General features: G+C 36.8%; 1 long non-coding RNA gene across 1 annotated transcript in view; it reads left to right on the top strand.

Annotated features, from left to right (window-relative positions):
• The first annotated feature begins 4,581 nt into the window (after positions 1-4,581).
• The window catches only part of LOC140595477 (uncharacterized), a 56,792-nt gene continuing 33,423 nt past the window's right edge, over positions 4,582-27,950 (top strand). The window contains exon 1 of the long non-coding RNA XR_011997118.1: positions 4,582-4,617. This is a non-coding gene — a long non-coding RNA (uncharacterized lncRNA). The remainder of the gene's footprint in view (positions 4,618-27,950) is intronic.

Below are 27,950 nucleotides of genomic sequence, written 5' to 3' on the forward strand. Positions count from 1 at the left end.
AGAGACATTCCCTCCCCACCCAGCCTAAAGTGGATCTCCTTAATATTTGATCTCTTTTTTTCCATAGTACTTATAGTAAATTTAATATGCATATATATTTATTTATATTGTTTTTTAATGTTTATTTACTACCTCTCCCTCTCTGTGAGGTCAGCGACTATATTTGTTTTGTTCACCGCTGAATTACTCAGTGCCTGGCATAGTGCCTAACACATTGTAGGGACTTAAATATATTTTTGCATAAATATGTGGCTTGACCTCAACCTTTTTAGATGTAGCTTTTACTGTCTTAACCTTTTTTTTGAGCTTCATGCTTTCTAAGTCAAGGACCCTGTATTTACCTCTTCTTTAAGCTGCTTATCCTAGAGGTCATTCTGGTACAGCAGTCATCGTCTATTTATGTGATAGGCTGGGCTGCAGGCACCAAACTGGGAGAGTGACCACAGAAACCTGATGAGCTAACTGAAACCAAAACAGAAACTCTGCCCTTTGAACTAGAGCTTTTCAGAGCTGGAATTGAAAGGAGCAGGGTAATCCCGAAAACCCGTTGGTCATTATGGGAACATAGAATCCCAAACCTAACTGTGGGCTAAAGAGGCTCAGGCAAAACATGGAAGCCAGTGATGAGACTGGGAATATGGGCAAGTATGTCAGCTTCTAAGTTTGTTTGGAGTGTGATGTTTGTGTGAGTTGGAAGTGGGTGGTATAGTGGACAGCTATAACTATTTACCTACTAACTGCCTGACACACAGAAAAGCTGGATTACCAGGCAAAGGTAGACCCTCCAGGTGGGAGAATCAACATAATCTGAGGTGGTGGGGGAATTGGAGGCCGTGGAAATGAGATGAATCAACATACTGCTCTTTCCTATTCCCATCCCATACTGGTTCTTTATTTGTTTTAGATGGGGGTGTAAACAGATCCTATCTGCCTACTCTGATCCCTTTTAGATTTCAAGCCTTCTTAGAGCCAAGGTATTAATTTTTCTCCCAGATGTTTCATTATGAAGTTTTCAAATGTACAGCAAAATTGACAGTATTTTACTGTGAAACCCAAATATTTACTACCTAGAGTCTAACATTAACATTTTTATTTTCCTTGTTTTATTACTTCTCCATCTATTTAGCTCTTTATCCACCTCTTAATATAAACTTTTGATGTATTCATTGAAGGTAGTTGTAGACATTGCTACATTTTTCTTTAAGTGCTTCATCATTCATATCATTTACAAAAGTTCAGCATTTTTTACATTTTTTTCTTTCTAGTAAGTTTTACACATCATAAATGTACAAATCTTTAGTATCCATTTGCTAGGTTTTGGCAAGTGGATACCCCTATATAATCCAAACTATTAAGGTATGAAACATTGGCATCATCTGTATAAATTCCCTTATACTCCTTACCAGTTGATTTCTGCCTCAATCCTCAAAGGCCAGGGCTGTTCTGTTTTTTGGGTTTTGTTTGTTTTTTATTTTTTCCCTATTTAGTTTGAAGACATCAATTTATACAAGTTAAGGTCATTAATAAGCCCTTAAATAGCCTTTTTTTTTGGTAATTGTTCTTCTCATGATTCAAATAAAAACTGCTTCCAAAATTAAAAATCAATCAAAATTTAAAAGGTAGAACTTGGCACAGGGTCCGCTTCGTAATGAATTTCTGAAGTTAGGTAGAGCCTAGTGTTGTATTATCTCACTCACATTTTCTTAGGGTGCACTAAGAATAGAATAAAGATAGGATCAGAGATTACAAGTTCACTTTAACAGGAAGGAAACAGTATTTCTATGGTTATCAACCCCCCCCCCCTCCTTATCTTACCGCCCCTTCCAGGCCACTCTAAGCTCATTCTGGTGTCTTAAATTCTTACCAGTGCTTTTAAGAAGTCATGCTATCATATAATCTTGCTAACATGATCAAAATCATCCCTCTGTGTTAACACTAGCTTGTTACCCTTACTTGGGTTAAATTGGTACTCCTAAAGTCTCTGCTAACCTAAGGATGTGTTTCCCAGGAACATCCTTGGTCTCTTTTAGAAATACACTCAGATATGTCTGAATTTTCTGTGGGTTTGTAGCTTAGCTTCATATTGGTGTCTGTTGCTACTATTACAAATGACATCCTTGAAAACTAAACCACTGGGACGCCTGGGTTGCTCAGCAGTTGAGTGTCTGCCTTCGGCTCAGGGCGTGATCCTGGAGTCTCAGAATTGAGTTCCGCGTTGGGCTCCTTGCACGGAGCCTGCTTCTCCCTCTGCCTGTGTCTGCCTCTCTCTCTGTCTCTCATGAATAAATAAATAAAATCTATTTAAAAAAAAAGAGAACTAAACCACTGATGAGGGCCATTCCTTTTTTCTAGCTGTTACTCCTCCAATACCATGGGAAACACTTTGTTTTCTGTTGGCCTTTAGCTTTCATACATTCCTTTTCATGTCTTAAAGTGAAGACTTAATACATTTAAACATTGACACACCTGCACAGCCTTCTGCACATTGAATTTGGGCTCCTATACACCATCTTATTAGCAATGATTTAGAAATCATGCAACCAAATCATTAGCTTCACCTATCTCCTTGGCTTTATCCAAGTAGCAGTATTTATTTAATAGTTGAATATCCAATTGTATTTTATCCTTATTTGAAAAATGAATAGTAGAAAAATGAATGGGCTAGTGGGAAATAAAGGACAAAGTATCTTAATAATAAATTTAGGACAAGGACTACAATCATTAAATGTGCTGAAAGCAGTGACATCAATTTCAATCAAAAGTCCATTAGACTTAAGAGTGGCTTTTCTGCATGTTCAGATATATTTTTTTAAAAAGAAAACATATGTGGGATGCTTTAGAAATATACCACCAAAGATTGGGTTTATTTATTTTTTTTTTTAAAGATTGGGTTTAAAAGGTAAAGAAGAATGAGAGGTTTTATAACATTTTGCAGCTTTTTGAGAAGAAAACCCAATGTGAAAATAGTTTATCATAATGTAATTTTCATATTAGTATTTATTGAAATTAATAATGACAAACATATATGTCATTATTTACCCAGTGTAGATTTATCCCAATATCCTATAATCTCCCTGGATTTTTTCCCCTTCCTCTTTTAACCATTCTTTCATGAGAACCTAGCAAATGACTAGCACTTACATGGGTTTAATAAATGTTGCAGGAATTAACAAATTTGTGTGAATATTCCTATAGAAAAGCTACTGTGCTGTTAGGTTGAAAGATATGCACATTTTAAATATTGATAGATGCAGCCAAATTGCTCAATCCCATTCTTGAGGTAGTAGGAAAATCCAAAAAGGATGTAGGTTTATTGTTTTCATGTGAAGAATTTAATGTGCTTTTAAAAATCCTATATTATTGTGTTTAAAATGTTCAGGTAGAGAAGTATATTGGATTGAGAAACTATGTTTTAAAATTTTGAAATTGTTGTTTCTTAGAGTTTGGTAGTATGGTTACTCTGGGGTAACAAAAACCTGAAACTTGTATGTGTAGGTGTTGGCTGGGTGGAGAGTAGGCAATGTATTTTGGATACAGGGACAAGCAAGTGCAAATACAATATATACAAACAAAAATCCAAATATTCAACATTTGAGATGAAATTAAGTACATTATATACATCCATACCTTGGATGATAATATGGAGTCAATTATAAGAAATGAAGTGGTTCTGTAGGTACTGACACAAAGATATTCTTTATTATATTATTTAGGGAGAAAATACAGATGATAAAATCCTGTTTGTTTTTTAAACAAACTATGTGTGTGTCTGTGTGTGTATCCACATACATTTGTATCTGTGCTCACAGAAACAAAGTTCTGGGAGAGTACAAACCAAATTGTTAATTGTGTTATTCCTGGGAAGTGAGTGGGTCATGGCAGTGATACAAAGATTTTTTTTAAATTTAATATACTTATGTTTTAATTTTTTCAATTTTTAATTAATTTTAAAAGATTTTATTTATTTATTCATGAGAGAGACAGAGAGAGAGAGAGAGAGAGAGAGAGGCAGAGGGAGAAGCAGGCTCCCTGCAAGGAGCCTATTGTGGGACTCGATCCTGGATCCCTGGATCACATGCTTAGCCGAAGGCAGATGCTCAACCGCTGAGCCACCCAAGCGTCCTGAGTTTTTTTTTTTTATTTTTTAAACAGCCAAACTGTGTACATTTTGTAATGGACTATTTTTTAAAGAAAAAGAATGTTTTATATGGAAACATGGTGGGCTGCTCCTAAAATGCATTTGTTAATAAGTACATAGGAAGCATCAAGACATTTTTTGTGGCAATTCTTTACTAATCTTTTACAAAATAGGCTAGGTTAGATTAGTGGTTTTCTAACATTTTTAAAGCCATGGAACCTGTTGTTTAAACTCAATACTAGTGGGATTACTGTATCTGAAACTGATGAAATCAGTCAGTTGGTGGAACCTGGGAGTGAGGGGCCTCTGTTGGTGTTCCCCTCCCCTTATAATCTTTTGACAGACCCTAGGGCTTGCCGAACACAGTTTGAAATACACTGTTCTCTTCCCAGGATGCTTTTGATTTAGTCCTTCCTGAAGGTCAGAGGGATATACCAGCTCTGTGATTCTAAAGCACAGAGAATAAAGAATGCCTACAGGTAACCCCAGAATTCTCTCTTGCCTTGCAGAAAACACATTTAAAAGCAAGAGACATTCATGTCATGTAAGATAGTTCCAGATGTACAATAGCAGAGGCACAGTTTTTATTTTTCATTTCTTGGCTTTGGAGTCTTATAATCTTAAAATGCAAGCTTTATGATCTGTGCCCTTTTTATATTCACAAAATGACTAGAACAGTTGTTAAACTAACAAATATAGGTTCTATACACATCTATACATGCCTGGCTTCTCTGCCAATCTTAAATGTAATGAAACAAACAGCTTTAAAAAGTAAAATATTGTTTTGTATTTGTCTAAAAATATTCATCTTTCAAGTCCAAGCAACTGAACAAAGAAATTAAATTTAAAAGGCATAAACACTAATAGTGAAATTTAAACCAATTTTGAAGGAATTGCTTTTCTTTTGGGATGTGTACATAATTTTATATTTAGTGTTTCATGCCTAACATTTGATTTTTGGGATGAGTATTAGAAGCAAAATTTCTTAATGCCGTATATTGTTAGGATAGTTAATAAAACTTGTTTTGACATAAATATGCTTATGTGTTTAAAATAGAGAAGGCGTATTATCATAATTTATTCACATAGACCCAAGTTTTTCTTCTCTGCCTTAAATGGTTTTATTTTTATTTAAAATGTGTGTGTGTGTGCGTGCCGCAAGCATGCATGACCAGCTAGTGGAAGGAAATAAAACAGCCATAATACAGATGAAAAAAACTCAGTTCCCCACAAGGTGGTACTGTGGTTCTTTCACTCTTTCAAAAATCTAAGCACAGAATTGGTATTTCTCCACTTGTCTTCCTTCCCCCCAACATTTTACAGGTGATCTACAATTAGATTCTAATGAAAATGAGAAATAATTTCAAGGGAAACTTGATACTTTTAGGATTGAGGTAAATGGCAAGCAACTAAAAATTCTCTATTTAGACCTTTTTAGAAGAGTTTTTTTTTCCCCCTTAACTTTTTGCTTCTTTTTATATACAAACTTTGGTTGCAGTTTTTGGTATTTTATTTATACTTTTTATAGTATCTATACTATGTGTATGTAGTAGCAGCTTTTGTTGTTACAAAAAATAGCATTATCAGACATCTTTAAAATGTTTCAATAAATGAGCACAAATGTAACTTCTCATTTTTAGGCTATTCAACTTTCTCCCTCTTCTAATCAATCTCAGTGAAGAACTTGATCTAAACCTCAGTTCTATAGGTAAAAATTACACAGCATGGCTTAGAAAAAGACAACAAAACACTTGAGTAGATCTTGTGCTATTTTTTTTTTTTTAAGATTTTATTTATTTATTCATGAGAGACACAGAGAGGCAGAGACCTAGGCAGGAAGCTGCAGGCTTCCAGGATCAGTGATGCCCAGGGCGGAAGGCGGGCGCTAATCCGCTGAGCCACCCTGGCGTCCCCGCGCTATTTCTTCTTACACTTTATCTTTCAGCTTATTTGAAGATTTGAAAAATTTGTTCACATGTGAATATGGAACATCACATACAAGTTCGTTTTTCTCTGTAGTAGGAAATCAAGGCGAATCGTCGCAAGACTGGGTTCCACGATCCGTTTCTGGGTTCTGCCGGCTGGTAGCTTGCGACGCCTGGGCGCTTGCCTAGAAGTCAGGGCCTGGCCCAGGGGACACAACGACAAAGGTGACAGCGGCCGCTGCCTTTAGGGTAGCGGGAGTCTCAGGGGTCCTGCATAGCAGAAAATTACGGTCGGAAGTGGGGCGGGGGCCCGTGTGTCTAGCCACCGCGTTTACATAGTACGCAGAGCTCTTCTAGGCTGACTGGGGTGGCCCGGGAAGCGGCCCACGGCTGTGGTAGGGGTTTGCCTTGGCGGTCCTGGAGTCTAGGGAGTGGGAACACAGCTTTGATGGGTTTGTTGGCTTACAGTAATGCACGTGGAAAGAAAACGGCGAAATGGACCAAAAAAAAAAAAAAAAAAAAAAAAAAAAAGAAGTAAAAGGATTCTGGGAGAGATTGGGGAGACAAAACCCAGGGGAAAACCCAGGATCAGAAACGAGCACAGAAGCCAGGGAAGAGAGGACAACATAGGGGAGGGAGAAGCACGACTGGACGAGGACGGGGCAGGGCCCTGGGGCTCGGGGCTGGGCTCGCGTCCTCTCCTGTCGCCCCACGCCCCACGGGGAGCCGGCGGAGACGGCGTCGTGGGTCCCGTTGGACCGGGGGGAAGCGTCGACCCTGAGGGGTTAGAGAACAGCCCAAGGTCACCGGGCTAAGTTCCAGGGCCGGGATTCCCGCCCCTGCTGACCCCGACCCGGGTCCGGCGGGGTCGCGCCAGCCGCCCAGGGCGGGGGGCTGCGGGGCGGGCAGAGGCGGGACCCGCCCGACTGGAGGGCGGCTCGGGGCGCCGCGGTGCCCCCGCTGCCCCTGGGCGGCGAGCGCCGTCGCCCCCGCCCCCGCCCCCGCCCCCGCCTGCGGACGCGCCGCACGGGGCAGGTGCCCGGTTCACCGCGCGCCGCGGGCGGGGCTGGAGCTCTGCGGCGGAGCGTACCCGCCCGGAGCCCGGAATCGGCGCGGGGAAGCCGAGGGTACCACGGACCTCCCGGCGACTTGGGCGAGTGTACACGGGTACGTGAGGGCAGGGACGTGCGCGCCTCACGGGAGGTAGAAACTAAGCAGCCACCGGGAGGAAGATGCCCCGGCTGCGGGCCCGTGCGACGGAGGGCTCCTGCCGGCTCTTGGTGATGGTTCCATGATTATTAACTGGCGACACACCCTTCACCTGAAGATGGCTTGTCTCCGTCGTCTTTCTTCGCAGAGAACTGCGAATTAAAGTTTCTTTGTTAGGGAGAACAAAGAAGAACCAGACTATTTTAAGGAGGCTTTAGCATCTGACTTGGCGAGCCGTTTCGCTGTCTGATTCGCCCCCTCCCTGTCGCAGCCGCAGTGCTGGCTTGTCTGCGCAGCAAGGCTAACGCTCCCCGTTGGTTTGGGGGCCCCTCTCCTTCAGAGTTTGAGCAGTTTAGAAGTAAGAGGAGATTCAGAAGCCGCCGAGCACATTCTACCTCTTACTTTCACGCAGGAGGGAAAAGAGGCCTGCAGAAGTCAAGGTCACCTTGCAAGTTTGTGCCAAAGCGTGGGACCAACACCAGGTCCCCACCCTCGTGCTCTGCTTGTTTGTTGGAGTAGTGGTCAGCTGTTGCCCTTGTCTCCCTTCACTTGGCCCCCCACCCTATGCTCATCCTTCCTCTTGGGAGCCCACTAAAAACCCCCTTCTTGGAAGTTTGTCAAGAAGGCAATGTCTTCTTCCTTTCCATCTTAAAAATTATTTTCTTTTGCTGTCAGATTCATTCTGACATAGATCAGGGGTGGAAAAGTGTGTGGTATAGAATAGAGTCATTAGTAAATCCATCTCGTTTTTTGTTTCATTTGACAGCAACACATTAAATTAATCCCTGTCCAAAAGAATCACATTAAGGGAGCTGTCAATGCTAATCCCCAGCTCATTGTTGCTACCTAGCTCAGGGTTGACTTTAATAGGTCGCGCTGACATTTGTTTCTTCAGAGACACATCGGTGACTTCATCCAGACCCAAATCTGTTCTCGTCAAAAAGTGGAGGCACTGGCAATTTATACAGACCCTGAATTTTCTGGGTTCCTAGCTTGGGGTTTGGGCGCTCGTTGGAAACAGTGATTCATACTTACACATTTAACCGAGTAACGATGCTTATAACAATAAAAAGAAAATAGGTAGAATTTTTGAGAAAAACAAAAAACTGATTTACAAAAGATTTAAAGCTAGAATGATAACTTTCGTTCTTATACTACAAATGTAGCATCCTCTATTAGCTACTATCGTTATCTGTAGATCCGATTGCACAAATACTGGATTTAAGATAAGAAAAAAATGAGAAATAAACTGAGAGAAGAATATATTATGTGGACTAATGAAAAGGGGGAAAGAAGCAAGGATGAGAAAACCTGGACAAACATAAAAGATCTATAGAAAAAATGGAAAAAGGGGGGAATTTACTAGCAAGGAAAAATAAGATTTAATCAGTAATTTAGATAGAATTTGGGCAGTTTAGAAAGTAGGAAAAATACATTAAAATACGATAAAATGTTCCTTTAACCAGTCTTTAGAAATTATGGTTATAGAATGTTTTCTTCAAATGTAATGTCTCCCTCTCTATCCTGTTTTCCACATCTTCCCCCAACCCCTGCATACTGATATGGATTATCCAGCTTTGTGCTTATGACATTTATGGATTCCAGATCTGACAATCATTAGCTACCCAGTCTTTGTCTGGGTAGCTAAGAAGAAGCAGAGGACTAATCCAATCTTAAATCATTTAACCTGTTCTTAAAATATGCCTCTCACCTGGTTATTATTATTATTGAATGCTAAAACTCCAGATACACCAATGCTTTGTACTCAGCACAATGTTTTGTACATAGTAGGCATTCAATGAATAATTTTTACATCAATAATGAATGTTTGTGTAACACATTATTATTGTAGATATTTGGCAAAAATTTTTTGTTTTGTTTTTATTGAAGTTCGATTTGCCAACATACAGTATAACACCCAGTGCTCATCCCATCAAGTGCCCTCTTCAGTGCCCATCACCCAGTTATCCCAATCCCCCGCCCACCGCCCCTTCTGCAACCCTTTGTTCTTTTCCCAGATGGCAAAGTTTTGAAGATGAAGCGGGAGCTAAAAATTAAGAAGATGGGCATCCATTATTTAACAAACTTATATTGAGTAAATACTGCACATTTGCTATATCCACATACCAAAAAAAAGCATATATATATTTTATTTTTACTAACTGAATCATACTTTATTCATATTGGAAAGTGATACTGTAAATCTTTTGTCAAGTGAAAACTCACCTCTGCTTCAGTTTTTTCCCCTTAAGATCTGTATTTTCAAGTAAACATGGCACACTTATACCTCTTACTTTCACGATTTCAGTTATTTTTATTTTATTTTACTTTTATTATGGTTTTCATCTCCCTTTGCTCCCTCTGTCTCCTCAGAATCACTCTGAACATAACCATTTAAAAAGTTACTCTTACATAATATCTGTAAAACACAGATCTATCAAAGGCAATTTCATATATTTGAGTGATTGAACAACTGAGGTTCATTCTCACAAAAACGGGATAGGGTTTTTGTGGTCTACATAATAAGACTACCAAGGATCAGTAAGAAAAGAACCATGCATGCATTCAACAATCTCTAGACAAATGCCAGAAGCACGAGGAATAAGAACTTAGGTTCATATTGCACCAGTGGACTAAGACCTAGTTGACATTTTAGAAATTGGTGGGCTACAGCAGACATGAATAGAATGCTTAAACTCCAGATACTCCAATGCTTTGTACTCAGCACAGTGTCTTGTACGTAGTAGGCATTCAATGAATAATTTTTACGTCAATAATGGGTGTTTGTGTAACACATGTGTGCAGGAGGTAATGTAGGACAGATTTGAATACAGATAGGAAACAGAAAAGAGAAGGCCAGTGGGGTGGTAGAATTGGACATTGTTAGTCATAGAAGTGGGCGTAATTGGTGGTACTTTTCTGGGTTACAATGACTAAGGAACTTGCTCTAGGAATTAAAGCAGAGGGTAAAGCCAGTAGGCAATAATGCAGAGGATATATGAGTACTTAACCTTTGGAAATGTATACATAAGAACTGATCACTTTATTCATGCTCAGATAAGAGCTTTGCCTTCAAAGAATATGTATTTTAAAGGAATAGCATATGTTTTCAAATTTAGATAATCCACTGTGCATAATGATGTATTAGGAAATAATGTTCCGTGATTGAACTTCAGTGTGTACCTCATGGTTCTGTGCAATTAGGAAAAGCTCCTCTCTTCTCTGTTGGATGGTGGAAGCAGGGAATTCCCTAATGTCAACCTATTGGTGGTAGATCTCAAGGCCACTAGTGGAAGCTGGGATGAGGCTTGGGGGAATCTTATCAGTTTGGTGGTGGCTGTAGTGGCAGTGGGGTTTTAGGGTGGGAAACTTTTTAGTAGAGTAAACCTCCAGTCAATCTCCAGAACCTTAAGACCATTTCCTAATACCCCTCCCATCCACTAATCCTCCTACTATTGTTTTCTTTACTGGCCTAAGGGTTGGTCTGCCTGTTTTCCTTTTCTACAACTGTTTCCTATGGTTTTCGTGTGGGTTTTTCTTCATCCTGTGGTGGAATAGAGATTCGCTGCTTTTGCCCTATCAGTCATCTGACCTTGAAGCAAATACAGCATTTTTTTTTTAAAAAAGGGATTGTTTTTATTAGTAATGATGCGAAAGGAGGGGACAGATAGAAGTGTAAGGGTATCCCACTTTTCCCTTCTTTTACACAGGTAGATTTTTATGGAATCAAACATATATATAGAAGGACCTAAATCAGAGGCCAAGTTTCAGACTTCAGTTTAATTATTTGTCACAGAAGTTGGAGTAGATGTCAGGGAAGGGCAAGGCTTCTGAGAGGATGGTGAAGATTTGGAGCAGGCATGGGCACTGCTGGCAATGTAGCAGCTTGGACTGGATGGGGTTAAGACAAGGACAGGGAAGAAAAAGTTAGTTCTGGGCCTTTACTCTCCACTCTCCCCACTTGCCTCTGCTTCTGAATACAGGCTTCCTAGTGGGTTCCCTCACCCCGCCCCCCAGCCTCAGTCCAGGACAGCAGGGAGCAGGGTGAGAAGTCAGAAACGCAAGATTGTTTCTAAGTGTTGATAATTTTCTCTGCGCTTTTGATGTCCTCTCATTGCTGACCTGTGGCACGTTTCCACGATATTGTTTTCTGGGTTAGTAGACCAGGCTGTGGAATATAAAGAACACCCAAGGGGTGAAAGGGATGGGTAGGAACTTCTATACTTTTAGTTTTGTTCTATTGCTTCTAAGCTTTTGGAAAAGACTGTAACTGACAACCACAACCCATTTTCAAACTTAAATTATATCTGTGCAATTTAGGTAGAAAGCCCCTGGGTAGATATGGTACCTTTTTTTCTGTGCCTGCCAGGGTACCAACCACATTGAAGGCATTTAACAAATAATGATAATAATTTAAAGCAATGGGAGCATTGGGTGTATAGGGAGATAAGAAACTGGAATACTGGGGCCTACTAATAATTAATAATGTCTCAGGAGGTGGTCCTACTGTTTTTGGATTTTAAATCCCCTTGTTCAATTTCTTGCTGGAGTGAATTCCACACAAAAAAGAATAATCTTTAATTTGATACTTAGTCACTTCAGTGTCCTGTGCTGAGCTGGCTAAGATTGCATATTCTTATGAAAATATACGCATTCATAATCAGTCTGATAATGTTGCTCCCCAGGGCTTCTAAATGCAAAAGCAAGAGATCATATACTCAGATATGTGGCTTCAAAGTCATAGGATCATCTGAGAAGTTCCCATTTCTCATTTTTTACTTTTTATTCTTGGAATTGAAAGGAAAACAACACTGTGAAAACTTCTAATTGAATACATAATGAAACAAGGCCCAGCACCGGTGAGTTAAGGCTTCACCAGGAATGAATTCTTGTCCTTTTATGTGATAGGCTGAATTGACAGACATTGTAATAAAATGATAGGATAACTAGACTATGCTTTTGATTAAGGTTTGATTACCAATTTTTTTTTTTCTGCTCCTTATGCTTACATCCTGAAGATTTGGAGTCTGCACTTATTTATTTAGGTTAAAATATTCAGAGATCATGGGAAAGGCTGCCCCCAAAGGAAGATTGGAAGGAATGCAATGTCTGTCTTCTATGCCCATCCCTTCTTCCAGTATGTTCTTTTTTTTTTTTTTTTTAATTTTTTTTAATTTTTAAAAATTTTTAATTTTTTTTATTTATGATAGTCACAGAGAGAGAGAGAGAGAGAGGCAGAGACACAGGCAGAGGGAGAAGCAGGCTCCATGCACTGGGAGCCCGATGTGGGATTCGATACCGGGTCTCCAGGATCGCGCCCTGGGCCAAAGGCAGGAGCCAAACCGCTGCGCCACCCAGGGATCCCCCCCCCCTTTTTTTTTTTTAAATGTCAGTTATACCCTTTAGCACCTTGGGTTTATTTATTTATTTATTTTTAAATGTTCCTTTTTTTTTTTTTTAAGAGAGAATCTTTTTTTTTTTTTCTATATTTGATTTATTTATTTATTCATGAGAGACACACACACACACAGAGAAGGCAGAAACACAGGCAGAGGTTGAAGCAGGCTCCATGCAGGGAGCCTGACGTGGGACTCGATCCTGGGACTCCAGGATCACACCCTGGGCCAAAGGCAGGCGCTAAACCATTGAGCCACCCAGGGATCCCCCTAGCACCTTGGGTTTAGTTTAGACTTTCATTCTCTTCTCTGGGTCAAGGCTTGTTATTCTTTGCTTTTCTTAACTGACTCTGTTTCATTTTGGATTCTGCTTTCATAATGTTTTTGAATCTTTCCTCTCCTCTATATCCTCTTTGCCACAGTCTTATTTTGGGACTGCACCATCTCTTGTCTGAATTACTACAACAGCTTCTTGACTGGTACATTCAGTATGGTCTTCTTGTAGTCCATCCTTCACCTGATGTTAGAGTTTTTGTTTTGTTTTATTTATTTATTTCTTAAAACACAGGTCTGATTTTGTCTCTCCTCTGGTTAAAAATTTTGACACCCCACTTCCATCAGCCTTCAGATAAAGATCATACTCCTTAGCAGAGCATAAAAAGTACTTTGTCATCTGGTCCCTGGCTATCTTCCCAGCACCATCAATTGCTACCTGACCATGGATCTTCGTACATGTGTCTTTAAAAGGGCTGCTTTGCTCCATCCATACCTTTGAACGTGACAGTCTGTCTCCTTGGGTTGCATTTTTCCCTTTGTTTCTCTGAAAGATGCCTGCCTTTCCTTCAAGGCTCACCTTGAAATTACCTTATTGAATTGAAGGTGGCAATTATTTCCTCCTCATTCCCACACTACTTTTTAGGGGAATCTATCCTTGGACTGGGTTAGGAGTAAGTCAGATTCTCTTTCTAGGAATTGATATGGGGAGTGAATTAGTTGGCTATGGATGTTGGATGAGTAAGGTCTTAAGGTTTCAAGAGTTGATGTGGTCATATGTGCAAGCCAAGAAAGTTGAAAATGGAGCAATTGCAGGAAAAAGTGTATATGAAAGATTTGCTAATAAGAATTGGTTCTCATTGGTTTATCAATTCTTATTGGAGTCCCTCTTGAGACTGCAGTTGCCTTTCAGAAACTCTTTGCTACTTATGCTAATATGTTCTTTTTATTTATTTTTTATTTTAAAAAAATTTTTTTAATTTTTATTTATTTATGATAGTCACACACAGAGAGAGAGAGAGAGGCAGAGACACAGGCAGAGGGAGAAGCAGGCTCCATGCACCGGGAGCCTGATGTGGGATTTGATCCCAGGTCTCCAGGATCGCGCCCTGGGCCAAAGGCAGGCGCCAAACCGCTGCGCCACCCAGGGATCCCTAATATGTTCTTTTTAAAAAAATATTTTATTTATTACTCATAAGAGACACACACAGAGAGAGAGAGAGAGGCAGAGACATAGGCCCCTATGTTAATATGTTCATTATTTAACTTGTCTAGTTGAGTTTATGTTTTTTATTGTAAAATGATTTTTTATTAAGACTTATCAAGGGGTGCCTGGGTGGCTCAGTTGGTTAAGTATCTGTCTTTGGCTCAGGTCATGATCTCAGGCTCTTGGAATTGAGCCCTGCATCAGGCTCCCTGCTCAGCAAGGAGTCTGCTTCTCGCTCTCCCTCCATGCTGGCTCTCTCTCTCACTCTTGCTCTCAGATAAATAAAGTCTTAAAAAAAAAAAAAGACTCATCTAATATATGCGATAAAATGATTGTATATATATATCCATCTTTTCCATCAGACAGTAAACTCCCTGATGGTAGGGACACAGTTTTATTTTTATTTTTTATTTTTTAAAAATATTTTATTTATGATTCTTGAGAAAGAGAGAGAGAGAGAGGCAGAAACACAAGCAGAGGGAGAAGCAGGCTCCATTCAGGGAGCTTGACATGGGTCTCGGTCCCCGGTTTCCAGGATCACACCCTGGGCTGAAGGCAGTGCTAAACCGCTGAGCCACCCGGGCTGCCCAGGGATACTGTTTTATTAGCGTTTTTATTTTATTATCTTGAAATCCCAACAGTTAGTTTAGCTGTAGTAGATTGACAATATACGTTTGAATGAATGGATACTAACCTTTTTTTCAATGCCTTTTCTAATAAAGAGCTTATGAAATTACAAAGTTGGTGTTGCTATCATAGTGGATGATAAAGTGTTAGGTCTTCTGATTACATATTTGTATTTTAATAAGGGCTTTCTGGAATCAATCCTTCGAGGTACAGGAAAAGCTATAAAAGTGGGAATTTATCAGTATTGGATTTCATGGAGAGATACTTTGGGAGCCTTTCAATGTCTGAAATTATAACAAATACTAGTTCAGGGCCAGAGGGGGATATGGCCAACACCAGGAGTAAATATGTGAGGGACAGAAGGACTCCTTTCCTGCAGGGACTGATGGAGTGGGAACCAGGACCGGGACCTTACTGCCTAGCACTGCATTTACTTCTTTCCAAATGGTTTTGTATCAGCACAGATCATCCAGGAAAAACAGAAGATAGTCTTAGAGGAACTCAATCAAAATGCTGACTTATTTGAGGTAATACCATGATGTAGAAAGCTCCCTTTGTGAATCAGTATATTGCTCTTTAAATATTGTTATCTCTAATAATATGCTCTCATACACTTTCTGCACTGGAATTACTGACCAAATGACACTTAAAAGACATCAAATAAACAATTATTTTCTAAGGTGTAAATTAAAGAGGATGTTGTCATATGAGAGCTGAGACTTTACTATAGGAAAATCAAATGGGATGGATCATTGAAATTAGCCTGAGATGAATGTTTCTCACTCTCAGATTTAACCTTCCAAGGTTTTTAGGTCATATATTTCTTGATCTCTACTTACAATAGTGAGATGTATATTTTTACCCTCTTTTCTTCCTGATTTACAGTATTACATTAATAAGCCTTCCCTTTTTTTGGCTACACCAAGACTCTCTCTCTCTCTCTCTTTTTCTTTTTTTTTTTTGGTTGGATAAACCAGGGCAGTGAAACTGTCATTTCTCAAACTGCCATCCTCACTAACTTGCATTTCTCTTGGTGCAGATACTTTTGAGAACATCAGCTTATATCAGACCAGAGCCTATTTAACACGAGGCCTCTTCTACACAAACAGGGAATGCAGCCTTCTTAATACTGTTCTGGTAAATACCCTTGCATTAGAGGCTGGCTTTATTTGAGAACTTAATAAATTCTACTTGTGGTTTAAGGTGATATTCCTTTTAACATTAAATGTAATTATAATAGGGTAGAGGTGCAGTGTAGGCATGTTGTTGGATAAACACATAAATTTATGGATGCTTAACAGATTCTGTGCTTATTCCTCCCTAGTGAAAATGTTTCTCAGCTCTAGTAAAATGCATATGCACTATCCTCTAGAGAATCTAAGAACATAAATGGAAGTTAAACAGCTGGACAGAATGCCAATGTTTTAAAATATAGCTGGGAATCAAAGTTAGAAAGCAAAAAGACCTCTTTAGCTTCAAAGGTAGCCAATTAAATTGCAAACACTATTGATAATAGTTGCTTTATTCAGAGCCTTATTATATAAAACACCATGCTGTCTTGAAACTGAAGAGATTGCCGTGCAGTCGTCTCCATAATCCATAATTGAAAGAATCATAAATGTAACAATTATTTCCCTCTATGATTGCTTTCACAATTTCTTGTTCTCTGCAGGATCCTTGTGTTTTTTTTTCTTTCAGCTCATTGCAACAATCAAGCAATTATAGTGTGATTCATATTTAAGATTAAATTTTGCATGTCTACTGAGATATATAAAAATCTCTATTTTTCATAATTGTGAGCTATGTTTATATAATCAATCAACTTTTTAAGTAAGTAGTATTGATTGCAATATATCCTTTATAATAAGTAATATCTATTTGGCCTAATTTTTTTTTATCAATCAATGGCTTATAACAATGTCATTAAAGATGGACATAAATAGTATAATATTCAAATTGGAAAAACTACTCTGTATGATGAAAACAAGATAAGAAATAAAAGCAATTCTCATATGTTGTATTTAATCTAATCTTTAAAAAGTCCTGTCATCCTCCAGAAGATATTTCTGGCTTTCAGGACTTTAAAATTCTAGTAATGAACTAGATGAAGATGTTATTACTTCCTGGGTTCGATACTGTCATACTGTAGATATCATGCAGTGACAGACGATACTTAGAAATCTATTTTTTCTTTCCTATATTTAAGGGAGTTCAGTTAATATTTGTTTAGGCTTGGATCGGAGCTGGTCAGCTTCTCTGAAAACTGTAATTTAACAGTTGGGTTTAAGGAGAGAGGTAAAGCTCTCTTTCTTTTTGCCCACTTCTCATTCCACCTCATGTCTAGTGAGAGAAGTTGGAGTGAATTAAATAGGGAAGAGGAGAAGAAAAATTAAAGAGAAGTGAGGGCATAGTTCCAAGGGGGTTCTCATGCATTTTGAACAAGTGAAATGAAAGTAGCTCTCCACTTGTAAGTTCAAACTCTTTCTATTAAAAAAGAAAAAAGCCATCAAAGTGTGTCATCTTAACCAAGGCTGATAGCACTTTGTAATATTTTAGACTTTATTTATAAAACATTCATGTATTTCTTTTCATTTATAACCTATATATTTTAATGAAAACCCTCATATTTTACTTAACTTCAGAGGCCATCTAAATCATTCTCCTAATTGTACAGGAGAACCACTGAATATTCTGTATTATAATTAGGGTGATTACATACTTTATTGTCCAAATCTGGACACTTAAAATAAAAGAAGTTGCTATTAATAATTACCCCAGGACAACAGGTATAAACTGGGGAATTAGGATTTATGACCACCTTTATTATAAAAAATAGGAGCTAAGATTGCCAAATGGTTGAATCATTAACATTAATTTAACTCTGTTTTTTATTGTTCTGCCATTATGACCAAGGAAAAGTTAAATTGGCTATTCTAATTATAGCTAACATTTTTGATCACTTATTATGTACCAAGCAATATTATGAGTATTTTCTTTCCAAAACCATGATTAAGCCTCATCATAACTCTGAGGTTGCTATTCCTTCCCTATTTCATAGATGAGGAAACTGAGGTCTAGAGAGATTAAATTCCTTATCCAAAGCTGCAAAGCTAGTACTAAAAGAGGTGGGATGGATGCATAGCCAAATATTTTGGCTCCAGAGTTTATGTCTTAACCATCACTTTATTTTTCCTCTCATGTATCCAGGACTGATGGTTGTGGAGGAAGGTCTTGAATAGCAGGAGTATTTGAAGGACTAAACAGATCTCAAAGGTTTGCAATCCTAGGGGCCATAAAACTTTGGAAATCCAGGGTAGGAGGTTGTGAAGTAGATGCTTAGAGACCAGTAAAAATACCTGGTATTAAAAATCAGAAATTATAGAATGAAACTGCAGTTATGGATGACCCTTGGTGTGCTTCCTAACGTATGGATCTTACACATGCTTCAAGGAAGCAGAAATGATAACCACATGGTGGGTTCAGGGCAAGCAGAGGCAAAAGGAATATCTGACTTAGATGAGGAATGAAGGCAGGGAATGGAGACTGATGACTATTCTTTGGTCTACACATGAGCTATATACACAACCTTGGCTTCAGTTTTTATTTGTAGAAGGGAATGACTTGCTCTTGTTTCTAGGGAATAAAAGAATTAGAGAAAGCTCATGGAAACAGGGACAAAGGGAGGTTTTCAGTTAATGCACTGGGGCTCATTGGCACAGCCTCCAATCCTGGCTACCATTAAACTGCTAGAGACCACACAGAGGTTCCACAATGCTGAGTCTGTGTGAGAAATCACAGAGAAACCACTGGATCCATTATTCCTTGATTTCTAGCTTTCTTTATAATAGGACATTATGGGATTCAAGCATTAAGAGCAATATACTGCCAGTTCTAATGTGGGTTGTGTTGATCTTTTTTTTTTTTAATTTTTAAAACATTTTTGTTAGAGTTTTATTTACTTATTTATTAGAGAAAAAGAGGGAGGGAGGGAGGGAGAGAGAGACAGCATGATCGTGGGGAGGAGCAGAGGGAGAGGGAGAGGCAGACTCCCTGCGGAGTGTGGAACCTGTCTTAGAGCTCAATGTGAGGCTGGATCTCACAATCCCGACATCATGACCTGAGCCAAAATCAAGAATTGGACACTTCATGGACTGAGCCATAGCCAAAGGTGCTCCAGGTAGTGTTGATCTCTTGGACAGTTATTTTCATCTTTATCAACCAAGAAATCTCTGGTTCTAATCATTTATCATATTTATTTTGGTGCAAACACATATTTATTACATAAACTTTTAAAGCCTTTGACATATTATTTCTAAGTTTCCTTTTAAGAATATGAGAATACATTCATTCACCTCTTTTATTGATAATTTACTTACCTGGTCTCAGTTGTTTTATTCATTAAACTGCCAAACTTAATCTTGATTGTATTGGTCAATCTTATTGAAGATCCTTTTATTGAATAATGATACCAACAAGGAGAAAATAATTCCTGTCTTCAAAGTATAAGAGCCAAAAAGCAAACCAAAACAAACAATAAGCAATGTAATCAAAAGTCACATAAACAAGGGCAGATAATAATAGAATCACTTATATTAACTCTCAGTGGCTATACTTTAAAAGGATATTCCCCAGATATTTTCTCCTATCCTAATCTGTTTGAATATTATTAAGTATTTTTGCAAAACGGTCAAGGACAAAAATAAAAATATGAACAAAAAATTATCTTAAACTAAATAAAATCCTGAAGTTTAGATTATATTTATAAAATGCCCGTATATTTTTTCCATGTCACTATTTAAAAAAAAACCCTCTAGTTTTAAATTAGAAGGGAGATCAGAGGTTATCTAATTCAGTCTCCTTCATAGGGTGAGCAACTGAGGATCAGAATTTTTCAGGTCTTGTTCAAGCTCGCTTGGAAGCACAAACAGAAACAGGGTCCCTTGGTCTGCAGCCCTTCCAGTAATTTTGTATCCACCTAAAATAAAAAAAATTAATATGTGAATAGAATACAGAATATACTCTATAAAACTAGTGCTAAAAGATAAAGGCAGAAAAATTAATTTAAAAAAAAAAGATAAAGGCAGAAATTTAATTCAGGGAAATGTATTTTTTTTTTTCTCTAACAAAATAACACATTCCTGTGATGCACACTAAATCAGTACAAAATCAGCAAACTGCATAAATAATTCTAAATTCTAATCTTGCTTTTGTCACTGTCTTTGTGCAGTATTTGGTAGGTCATTTCACCTCAATGACAGTTACCCCATATACACAATAGGAAAAATAATGTCTTTATTTTCTGAGGTGGAAAAAAGGCTGTCTTGTTCTTCTTCTTCTTTTTTTTTTTAATGCATCGACAATAGGAAAGGAGCTTGAAATTCCACATTATGGACATACTATCATGTTTTAAGAAGCAAATTATTTGAAGTACTAACAATATATAGTTAAGCAAGACAGAAAGTATTTACTCATATTCTTTATTTATGCCTTTGATTTCTATTTATTCTTTATTTATGCCTTTGATTTCAATTCTATTCTTTTCTGTATATATGTTTTTCTGTCTTGACCAAATTCTTTTTAGAAATAAGTTGTGTTGTAAAACTACAATAACTTTTCTGAACTTAGTAAACCAAGTTAAATCTAATAATTTTTCCCTGAATTCCTGCCTTAGCTCAAGGGACTATTGCCATTGGTCACATTAACTGGGTATTTACTGAATTTCCATTACTCTCTGACATTATAGCTGAACCAAAAATAAGAGAGCACAAATACAGAGAGTAAATTGTGAACAAATAGCACAACTACTTAACTCTTTTTGTGTACGTATGTTTATATATATATATATATATATATTTAAATTTTTATTTATTTATGATAGTCACAGAGAGAGAGAGAGAGAGAGAGAGAGGCAGAGACACAGGCAGAGGGAGAAGCAGGCTCCATGCACCGGGAGCCTGACGTGGGATTCGAACCCGGGTCTCCAGGATTGCGCCCTGGGCCAAAGGCAGGCGCCAAACCGCTGTGCCACCCAGGGATCCCTATGTTTATATTTTTTTTAGAGATTGAGTCAGGCTTTCATTTTAGGTTAGAGAAACAAAAATGAAGGAAGAACTCAATCTGTTTTGGAGTAATATCTTTCTTAAATTAAATGTTTAAATTATAATATTAGAAGAAGCGTAATCCCAATCCATATTTCAACTTCGGTGTATGCGAGACTTAATTATAGAGATTATTCAAAATACTTGATGTCTTTTTATGGGAAAACTAACATTTAAATCTCTTTGACAAAGGTCTGTTTGCTACCCCTCATTTGCATTGTCTATTGTACAGAACAGATAAAATGTAGAGTTGCCTTGTTCCTTATTAAAGGCATATCCATTTTAATCTTGACATAAGTTTGAGTCAAAGGACTGTCTTTTAAATAGAATTATTCCTTGGATTTAATATGTTGGCACTTCTTTTATGGTTCTGATTGTATTTTTATTTTAACCATTAGAGGGCACGTTAGTCCAAGAAATATTAAACAAAAAGCGGAGCAACAAGAAGGAAATAGACGTAGAAGTAGTAGGCAGAAAAAATTATGTATTTAACTATGCTTATGTTCACTCATTGTCATTTGCAACATAATTTACCAGGTTTTCTTATTCTGAAAAGAATTCAGGTGTATATAGTTTCATACGAGAAATAAATCTCCACTTTTTATTGCTAGCTACTACTCCTAGGAGAATAAGGTTGGCCTAGTTGAATTTGGCAAGGTTGACTATTATGTGGCCAAGGAGGACATAATAAATCATGGCATTTGAAGAACATCCTGAGTTCAAAGTTACATACGATTAGGTTATTATGAAGTAAGTGAATGCCAGTCCCTGGTTTTGTAGTTAAAAAAGACAAGAAAAGCACCTAAGTGTGAATGAATGCAGCTCAGCAACTATGCTTCACTGCAAGTATTTATAACCTTTAAAATTTGGTACAAATTACAGAGAGAACAATGGATGCCCCAGAGTGAACAAAAGGCTTTATTTTACTAGAAAGGCTTGGCTGAGGTCATAAACTGCCAAGAGGGCAGGCAGCTCAAGAGGCTTATGAATGACTGTAGAGTCTCAGAATGAGTTCATTTGTTTTCAATCTACAGCAAACTGTTATTATTTCTAATGTTCAGTCTTTTGCTCTAAAGGCTGCAGGTTTTAATCTGTAAAGCTGAAATAGATACCAGCTAGTATTTAATAATAATGCTTTTATGACGTTAAGTTAAAGGAATACTTTAAATGATTAATTTATTAATTTATTTAATAAAGCTAATTGAGCACTTGCTAAATTTAAAGTTCTGGGCTAGGTGCAAGGGAATAAAGAGATTAATATGTTGTTCCTGGCTTGAAAATATGCTTTCTTTTTTTTTTTAATTGCCCTTGATTTACAGAGAAATAAATCAGCAAATAGCTGTAGCATATAATAACTTTACATATTAGTGGGAGAATAGAAAAGAGATTTTTCCAACCTATTACAAAAAATATTTTACATTATATTTTTAAGGGAACTGAGGTATAGGCAAAATCATTAGTATATACTATCTTCAGTTTAAGGCTGCAGCACTGCTCTGGTAATATTTTTTTCTGAGAGTCAATTATACAATAAATCATAGTAATTAGTTGCATAAAACAAGGTAATAATGTAATTAAAACCAAAATATTTACTTGCTATAGAAGATACTTTTATGCATCTTAATTCTGCTCCTTGCAAGCTAATAATACTCTATAGGAATTTCTGTGTGGCTTTTACATCTGGTGGTTGTGGAATTAGCATGTACAAAGAGAGCTCAGAATTATGCTTTAATTATGATTTGAATGATGATTTGAGGCTGAGCATGAGTTGTCAACAGAATTGTGAGCTGGGGGAAAAAGAGATAAGGACTGTTAGTGGGATTAAAAAGTATATTTGCAGTCACTTACTTTAAAGTGCCTTTTGTTTTAAAAGAAGTAATTAATGTTAGGAATTAATTGGTTCAGATTCTTGATTTTAAAGTTATCACTTGGTTGCTAAGATGAAGCCTTTTCAGAATTACTACACGATATGCATTGACAGGAACATTTCAGTTGAAAGGTAGAAAACATAATTGAAAGCTAGCTTTTGAGTGCCTGCTTATCACCCTAATTGATAGCAGATGAGTCCACGGAACTAAATCCTGTAGTTCAATAAAAAATTTATTTTGCTGGATTTTACATTATGATGCATGGTTTCCTCTAAGAGCTAAATATTTTTGTTGACGTTTTGATATAACAGTAGGCTTTGAGTGGAGCCTGGTCAGTATGCATTAACTATTATAAAGCAATTAGTAAGTAAAAATTATATACAAAAAATGGATCTAGATATAGAATTTAAAAAATTTTAAGATTTGGATATCCAATTAGGGTATTCATAAAATTAAGCCATGAAGAATGGTATTTCAGGTGTGTATTTTTTTTTTTCAGGTGTGTATTTATTGACATAGAAATCATATTACAAAACAGGCTATATAGTATGAGGCCTATCAGTGTTAGAAAAAACAACAGATGTAGGAGTGGGGAAAACCGGTAGGACATATATCAATGTTAACCATGGTTATCTCAGGCAGTAGAATTGTGGGGGATTTTAATTTTTAAAAAAATTTTCATTAGGCATATCTGTATTTTCCTTATTTTATCTACAGCAAACATTTAATTATGTGATAGATTATGATATATTAATATCATATGTTAACATTCTGGTCTGCATAATGTTTAGCAGGAAAATCTTCATATGAGTTTAGGATGTAATTGTGTACTCTTGCTGCTATTTAGTTGGTCCTAACATATATTTACAATTCCTATTTATTCATTTGTCCTCTGTTTTTGTATCACAGAAACATATTACCATCATAAGTCTTAAAGATTTAGGAAAATATATCATGGATGGTACCTAATTGGTCTCATATGAATAAGAAGATAGAATGAATTCATAACTAGAAAAAAAGGACAATTGAACAATGGACCTGAATTTAAGCTTTGCAAATATAGGAGAAGGGAATATTTAAGATAATATGAAGGAAATGTATAGGATATGACCTGGGCATATAGAAAGGATGAAATGAAAGGCAGTAGATCCAAACTATACTACATTTTGAATCTGCACATGGGGAGGAGGATAATAGAACTAACTATTGGTAATGATTGATCAAACCAGTCAGGAAAGAAGGTGTGACTTTCATTTAAAAAAAGATGATAGGCTAGCTATACAATAAGATTGTATCCCTTTGAGGAGAAAACATGGTCCAATTGATCTGCTCAAGGAAAGTTTATTTTCTTATTTCTATTTAAGAGAGTAGCTTTTGGCAGATGTATTCTTAGGGTACTGTAATTCTGACAACACATCAGTGTAAACAGTTGAACCACACAAAGAAAAATCAAATGAGATGGGTGGATGTAAGTAGAAGGTAAGCAGGAATTTCTATTGTAGGAAGAGGAGAAATGACTTCTAAAAGATTTACTTGGAAAAAAAACCATACAGACATATTCACACACACACATTGATATACACATCATAGTGCTTTGTGGCATCTCTGTGGCTCTAGGTTAAGCAGGATCAAGCTATAAAAGAAAAAGATTGCTTTCCTAGATGAGATTAATAGCTAATCATGAGATAAATATTTATTAAGTTGTTGCAAGTAAATGTTACAAAATCAAAGTTTAAGGGAAGAAGTTATATTGCTGGGGACATAGTATTAAGCTTCTTTCTCCCCTTTGTGATTAAACGAGATACTCCAGTGGGTATTTTATTTTTCCTGCTTCATAGGCTGTCTTCATTCTGATATGTGGAAAACAGCTTTTAACTACTAGTGAATAATCAATTTCCATTACAATTTTATTAACAGTGAGTAATTAATCAGTCTCACAATTTTATTTAGAATGTTGGTTCAAATATCTGGCTGTAATTTTTTTCAGCCTAAATGATAATTTGTAAACCAATCATGTTTCAAATTGGTCCTTTATCCGATGAACTGATTTTTGTGAGAGAGAAAGCTTAGAAAAATTTCTAATTAGTGCTAAGACCTGATTTTCTGTGGCTCACTGCTTCATGTATTCTACTTCTTCAAATTATGCTGTAGGAAATGTCTTTAGAGGTTGGTGTTTTCTATTGATCTCTACAATTGTCTTCAGTAATTTAGAAGTTAACTGTGCAGTGATTTTTCAAGAATATGCAGGAGCTTTGAGTCAGCACACACTCCTCTCCACCGAGCCAGGGGACAAAGATCTTTGTAGCCCCTCATCGGCTCCAAGCATAAGAGTGGGATGCATGGAGTCCAGCTGTCAGTTCATTTCCTCTGTGTAACTTTCCTGTTCTTTCAGCTTGCCATTCACTCCTTAAATGCCTCTTCCCTTATAAGCTGAGAAGGGATTTGTGCAGCATGAGCTTACCTGAGAAACTAAAGATCATTAATTAGAAAGGTGCTTCTGGGCAACAGGAAATTTTTCATTGGAAAGGTTTCAAATCTAAGAAAGTAATTAATTTCTCTGTGGAAGAAGATCACGTTTTTGTCTTCTGATGTCCTTCCCAATTTCAATTGAATGGTTTAAGGCACAAAGAAAGGAATATGACTCCTCTCTCATTAACCCTCACAGTTTGGCTCTCTCTTTTCTGTCTCTTTCCTTTCCTCTTCCTTTTCAGCATTAGTGGTACCTTCTAGGGATTTTGGGTGACATTTTATTTTATTTTTGTGAGAAAAAGTTAAGGAATTTGTTGGAAGGAATATAACACAATAAGTATTTTTCTTAAGATGCATATAGTGTCAGAAGAAGTTTTTAGACTAAAATGTTTATTAAAATGACAAATTAAGAAAGATAGTTGCAATAAATACAATGATGTTTTGCCATCATATATATATATATATATATATATATATATATATATTTATGAAAGAGAGAGAGACCTTACAGCCTTACAAAAGATACTGAAACTTGAATCAAAATGAAAAGAAACAACATGGGCAGACATTTCAAAGAAGAAATAGAAGGACCTAAAATTTATTATTAGTAGTAAGCAAAGAAATTAATATTGAAGCAAGATATATGGGAAAAGTTTATGTATGTATATATCTACCTACCGTCTATCATCATTGTTGTCGCCTAGTATCAGTACAAACTTGTGGATTCCTATTTTATTCATTGAATTATAATTCTTACTGTATTTATTTTCCTGCTCCACTTGTCCCAGATTTGAGCAGTGGGAGGCCCTTTAAGCCAGCCTTGTATTTTTCTGATTAGCTTCCATCATTTTTTTGAGTGATTTTTTACTTTCTGGCATAAAAAGATGTTTAAGGCTGATCTTAAACTTTTCCTGCCACAGACCTGGAATCAGCATTTCTGCAAGGAACTTTTTGTTCCAATTACTAGGAAATAGCGTTTAGAAACCAAGATGAGATGTTAAATGTGCTCATTGTTCTGAGGCCTGTTTAGTGGGTATAACTTGTGCATGTGTGTTTGTGTATTAGAAATCAGGAGCTCATGGGACGCCTGGGTGGCTCAGTGGTTGAGTGTCTTCTGGTCAGGTCATGATCCTGGAGTCCCGGGAATGAGTCCCACATCAGGCTTCCTGGATGGAGCCTGCTTCTCCCTCTGCCTATGTCCCTGCCTCTCTCTCTCTGCGTCCTTCATGAATAAATAAATAAAAATCTTAAAAAAAAAAAAGAAATCATGAGCTCACACTGATAACTCTAATTTCAATCCAAAGTCACAAAGTTCTTTATTGCCTTTCTGTCTTCTGTATTTGCATGTCTCCCTGGAGAGTTCTCTGGAGAGAGAACTCTGGCTGTGGCCACATCAACACATTTACCCATTTGCTTATCTCGTTGATGCACATCAACTTTTTTGAGAATTCATATACCTTTACCACCACAAAAACAAACCTAAGATGAGATCCAGATTTGTTTGCAATTCTTTTATTCACTAGCCAGTATTCAAAAGTAATTTTGGTTAGTTCTCTATTTCTCACATGATATGCTTATATTATTTATTTAAAATACAGTTTGGATTACTTATTTCTATTTGCATTTAATTTTATAGTTTTCCTCATTTTTGTTGATTTACTTTTATTTTTTGAATATATTGAACACTAACATGCTTTCAAAAGTATCTTAAAAGATATACCAGGTATCCTCAATCCTTCGTCTATCCCTTTTATTCCATTCCCACCGCCTCTTTATAAGTAACCAATTTCATGATTTTTTAGATTATCTTTTCTATGGCATTTCCAAAAACAAGCATGTTCCTGTATATTTCCTACTTTTTCTTCTTTCTTAGACAAAGGTAGCATACTGTATATGCATTTTTGCATTGATATGAAAATCACGTATCAGTTCTTAGATACTCTCTTCATTCTTTTTTTACTGCTACATGATACTTCGTTGTGTGTACTATTGTTCATTCATTCAATCTGTTGTTTGGGCTTTTGGATTTTTCAGTTACAAATAATGTGGAAATGAATAATCTCGTATTGTTAGAAGTATAACTTCTTGGTAAAAATTCTAGAACTGGAATCATTGGATTGAAAGATAGTGTGTTTGCAGTTTTGTTATATATTGTTAAATTGACTTTCATAATGGTTGTATCATTTTACATCCCAGGGGTTTTATATGAGTTATTTTCTCCACAACTTCATGAACAGAGTATGTTGTCAAGCTTTTGCATTTTTGCCAGTTTGATGGGTGAAAATTGGTATGTCAGTGTAATTTTAATATATCTATTATGAGTGAAGTTGAACATCATGTTTAGAGTTATTAGAGATTTTTTTTTGGTGAATTGACTGCTCATGTAATTGTCTACTTTTTTAAAGGATTTTTTCATTTTTTTCTTCATTGTTTTTATGTCAGGGATATCTGCTGTTTATCTGTGATATATGTTACAGATTTTTCTCCTGTTCTGTCATTTGTCTTTTGTGTTTGTCTTGTGACACCTAATGTCAAGCAAGTGTTTTTTTATTCTTAGGTAGTAAACTTTTTCAAATTTTCTTTTATTGTATCTAGATTTTGAGTAATTATTAATAAGTCTTTCCCTATAGCCAGATTTTAAAGGAAACTACTGTGTTTTCTTCGACCGCTTGTGTCGTTTCATTTTGTTTTAATGTATTTGTTAGGAATGGCTTAATTTTGTCTTTTACCAATGGCTGTT

The sequence above is a fragment of the Vulpes vulpes genome, chromosome 1, assembly GCF_048418805.1.
Source record: "Vulpes vulpes isolate BD-2025 chromosome 1, VulVul3, whole genome shotgun sequence".
Taxonomy (NCBI): domain Eukaryota; kingdom Metazoa; phylum Chordata; class Mammalia; order Carnivora; family Canidae; genus Vulpes; species Vulpes vulpes.